The following is a 5,386-nucleotide window of genomic DNA, read 5'->3' on the forward strand; positions in this document are numbered from 1 at the left end:
CCTGCTGACCCTGTTAACAACTAACAACCTGACCCTGTTAACAACTAACAACCTGACCCTGTTAACAACTAACCTGCTGACCCTGTTAACAACTAACAACCTGACCCTGTTAACAACTAACCTGCTGACCCGGATAACAACTAACCTGCTGACCCTGTTAACAACTAACCTGCTGACCCTGTTAACAACTAACAACCTGACCCTGTTAACAACTAACAACCTGACCCGGATAACAACTAACCTGCTGACCCTGTTAACAACTAACCTGCTGACCCTGTTAACAACTAACCTCCTGACCCTGTTAACAACTAACAACCTGACCCTGTTAACAACTAACCTGTTGACCCTGTTAACAACTAACCACCTGACCCTGATAACAACTAACCTGCTGACCCGGATAACAACTAACCTGCTGACCCTGTTAACAACTAACCTGCTGACCCTGTTAACAACTAACCTGCTGACCCTGTTAACAACTAACCTGCTGACCCTGTTAACAACTAACCTGCTGACCCTGTTAACAACTAACCACCTGACCCTGTTAACAACTAACCTGCTGACCCTGTTAACAACTAACCACCTGACCCTGATAACAACTAACCACCTGACCCTGTTAACAACTAACCTCCTGACCCTGTTAACAACTAACAACTTGACCCTGTTAACAACTAACCACCTGACCCGGATAACAACTAACCTGCTGACCCTGATAACAATTAACCACCTGACCCTGTTAACAACTAACCACCTGACCCTGTTAACAACTAACCACCTGACCCTGTTAACAACTAACCACCTGACCCTGTTAACAACTAACAACCTGACCCTGTTAACAACTAACCACCTGACCCTGTTAACAACTAACCACCTGACCCTGTTAACAACTAACAACCTGACCCTGATAACAACTAACCTGCTGACCCTGTTAACAACTAACCACCTGACCCTGTTAACAACTAACCTGCTGACTCTGTTAACAACTAACCTGCTGACCCTGTTAACAACTAACCTGCTGACCCTGTTAACAACTAACAACCTGACCCTGTTAACAACTAACCTCCTGACCCTGTTAACAACTAACCACCTGACCCGGATAACAACTAACCTGCTGACCCTGATAACAATTAACCACCTGACCCTGTTAACAACTAACCACCTGACCCTGTTAACAACTAACCACCTGACCCTGTTAACAACTAACCTGCTGACCCTGTTAACAACTAACCACCTGACCCGGATAACAACTAACCTGCTGACCCTGATAACAACTAACCTGCTGACCCTGTTAACAACTAACCTGCTGACCCTGTTAACAACTAACCTGCTGACCCTGTTAACAACTAACAACCTGACCCTGTTAACAACTAACAACCTGACCCTGTTAACAACTAACCTGCTGACCCTGTTAACAACTAACCTGCTGACCCTGTTAACAACTAACCTGCTGACCCTGTTAACAACTAACCACCTGACCCTGTTAACAACTAACCTGCTGACCCTGTTAACAACTAACCACCTGACCCTGATAACAACTAACCTGCTGACCCTGTTAACAACTAACCACCTGACCCTGTTAACAACTAACCTGCTGACCCTGTTAACAACTAACCTGCTGACCCTGTTAACAACTAACCTGCTGACCCTGTTAACAACTAACCTGCTGACCCTGTTAACAACTAACCTCCTGACCCTGTTAACAACTAACAACCTGACCCTGTTAACAACTAACCTGCTGACCCTGTTAACAACTAACCACCTTACCCTGTTAACAACTAACCTGCTGACCCTGTTAACAACTAACCACCTGACCCTGTTAACAACTAACCACCTGACCCTGATAACAACTAACCTGCTGACCCGGATAACAACTAACCTGCTGACCCTGTTAACAACTAACCTGCTGACCCTGTTAACAACTAACCTGCTGACCCTGTTAACAACTAACCTGCTGACCCTGTTAACAACTAACCTGCTGACCCTGTTAACAACTAACCACCTGACCCTGATAACAACTAACCTGCTGACCCTGTTAACAACTAACCACCTGACCCTGTTAACAACTAACCTGTTGACCCTGTTAACAACTAACCTGCTGACCGGATAACAACTAACCTGCTGACCCTGTTAACAACTAACAACCTGACACTGTTAACAACTAACCACCTGACCCTGTTAACAACTAACCACCTGACCCTGTTAACAACTAACAACCTGACCCTGATAACAACTAACCTGCTGACCCTGTTAACAACTAACCACCTGACCCTGTTAACAACTAACCTGCTGACTCTGTTAACAACTAACCTGCTGACCCTGTTAACAACTAACCTGCTGACCCTGTTAACAACTAACAACCTGACCCTGTTAACAACTAACCTCCTGACCCTGTTAACAACTAACCACCTGACCCGGATAACAACTAACCTGCTGACCCTGATAACAATTAACCACCTGACCCTGTTAACAACTAACCACCTGACCCTGTTAACAACTAACCACCTGACCCTGTTAACAACTAACAACCTGACCCTGTTAACAACTAACCACCTGACCCGGATAACAACTAACCTGCTGACCCTGTTAACAACTAACCACCTTACCCTGTTAACAACTAACCTGCTGACCCTGTTAACAACTAACCACCTGACCCTGTTAACAACTAACCACCTGACCCTGATAACAACTAACCTGCTGACCCGGATAACAACTAACCTGCTGACCCTGTTAACAACTAACCTGCTGACCCTGTTAACAACTAACCTGCTGACCCTGTTAACAACTAACCTGCTGACCCTGTTAACAACTAACCTGCTGACCCTGTTAACAACTAACCACCTGACCCTGATAACAACTAACCTGCTGACCCTGTTAACAACTAACCACCTGACCCTGTTAACAACTAACCTGTTGACCCTGTTAACAACTAACCTGCTGACCGGATAACAACTAACCTGCTGACCCTGTTAACAACTAACAACCTGACACTGTTAACAACTAACCACCTGACCCTGTTAACAACTAACCACCTGACCCTGTTAACAACTAACAACCTGACCCTGATAACAACTAACCTGCTGACCCTGTTAACAACTAACCACCTGACCCTGTTAACAACTAACCTGCTGACTCTGTTAACAACTAACCTGCTGACCCTGTTAACAACTAACCTGCTGACCCTGTTAACAACTAACAACCTGACCCTGTTAACAACTAACCTCCTGACCCTGTTAACAACTAACCACCTGACCCGGATAACAACTAACCTGCTGACCCTGATAACAATTAACCACCTGACCCTGTTAACAACTAACCACCTGACCCTGTTAACAACTAACCACCTGACCCTGTTAACAACTAACAACCTGACCCTGTTAACAACTAACCACCTGACCCGGATAACAACTAACCTGCTGACCCTGATAACAACTAACCTGCTGACCCTGTTAACAACTAACCTGCTGACCCTGTTAACAACTAACCTGCTGACCCTGTTAACAACTAACAACCTGACCCTGTTAACAACTAACAACCTGACCCTGTTAACAACTAACCTGCTGACCCTGTTAACAACTAACCTGCTGACCCTGTTAACAACTAACCTGCTGACCCTGTTAACAACTAACCACCTGACCCTGTTAACAACTAACCTGCTGACCCTGTTAACAACTAACCACCTGACCCTGATAACAACTAACGTGCTGACCCTGTTAACAACTAACCACCTGACCCTGTTAACAACTAACCTGCTGACCCTGTTAACAACTAACCTGCTGACCCTGTTAACAACTAACCTGCTGACCCTGTTAACAACTAACCTGCTGACCCTGTTAACAACTAACCTCCTGACCCTGTTAACAACTAACAACCTGACCCTGTTAACAACTAACCTGCTGACCCTGTTAACAACTAACCACCTGACCCTGTTAACAACTAACCTGCTGACCCTGTTAACAACTAACCACCTGACCCTGTTAACAACTAACCACCTGACCCTGATAACAACTAACCTGCTGACCCGGATAACAACTAACCTGCTGACCCTGTTAACAACTAACCTGCTGACCCTGTTAACAACTAACCTGCTGACCCTGTTAACAACTAACCTGCTGACCCTGTTAACAACTAACCTGCTGACCCTGTTAACAACTAACCACCTGACCCTGATAACAACTAACCACCTGACCCTGTTAACAACTAACCTGCTGACCCTGTTAACAACTAACCACCTGACCCTGTTAACAACTAACCTGTTGACCCTGTTAACAACTAACCTGCTGACCGGATAACAACTAACCTGCTGACCCTGTTAACAACTAACCTCCTGACCCTGTTAACAACTAACAACCTGACCCTGTTAACAACTAACCTGCTGACCCTGTTAACAACTAACCACCTGACCCTGTTAACAACTAACCTGCTGACTCTGTTAACAACTACCCTGCTGACCCTGTTAACTAACCTGCTGACCCTGTTAACAACTAACCTGCTGACTCTGTTAACAACTAACCTGCTGACCCTGTTAACAACTAACTACCTGACCCTGTTAACAACTAACCTGCTGACCCTGTTAACAACTAACCTGCTGACCCTGTTAACAACTAACCACCTGACCCTGTTAACAACTAACCTGCTGACCCTGTTAACAACTAACCACCTGACCCTGTTAACAACTAACCTGCTGACCCTGTTAACAACTAACCTGCTGACCCTGTTAACAACTAACCTGCTGACCCTGATAACAACTAACCACCTGAACCTGTTAACAACTAACCTGCTGACCCTGTTAACAACTAACCTGCTGACCCTGTTAACAACTAACCTGCTGACCCTGTTAACAACTAACCTGCTGACCCTGTTAACAACTAACCTGCTGACCCTGTTATCAACTAACCACCTGACCCTGTTAACAACTAACAACTAACCACCTGACCCTGTTAACAACTAACCTGCTGACCCTGTTAACAACTAACCTGCTGACCCTGTTAACAACTAACCTGCTGACCCTGTTAACAACTAACCTTCTGACCCTGATAACTAACCAGCTGACCCTGTTAACAACTAACCTTCTGACCCTGATAACTAACCAGCTGACCCTGATAACTAACCTGCTGACCCTGATAACTAACCAGCTGACCCTGATAACTAACCTGCTGAACCTAACACTGTTAATTAACAGGGTATTGGTGTATACATGGAGGATAGGTAATGAATGCACCTTTAAATATCAAAATGATGTCCTTCCCCAAATGTGCGCAAATGTAATTAAAATAACCAGCAGCGGTTGCCTTCTTTGAAGAAGCTGAATCTTTATGCCTTTATTGCGACTTTGTTAAGAGTGTCGTTGCATTGTTACAATGTTGCACATTGCTCACTAGATGGCACTATA

This window comes from Oncorhynchus mykiss, chromosome 2 (assembly GCF_013265735.2).
Source record: "Oncorhynchus mykiss isolate Arlee chromosome 2, USDA_OmykA_1.1, whole genome shotgun sequence".
Classification (NCBI taxonomy): Eukaryota; Metazoa; Chordata; class Actinopteri; order Salmoniformes; family Salmonidae; genus Oncorhynchus; species Oncorhynchus mykiss.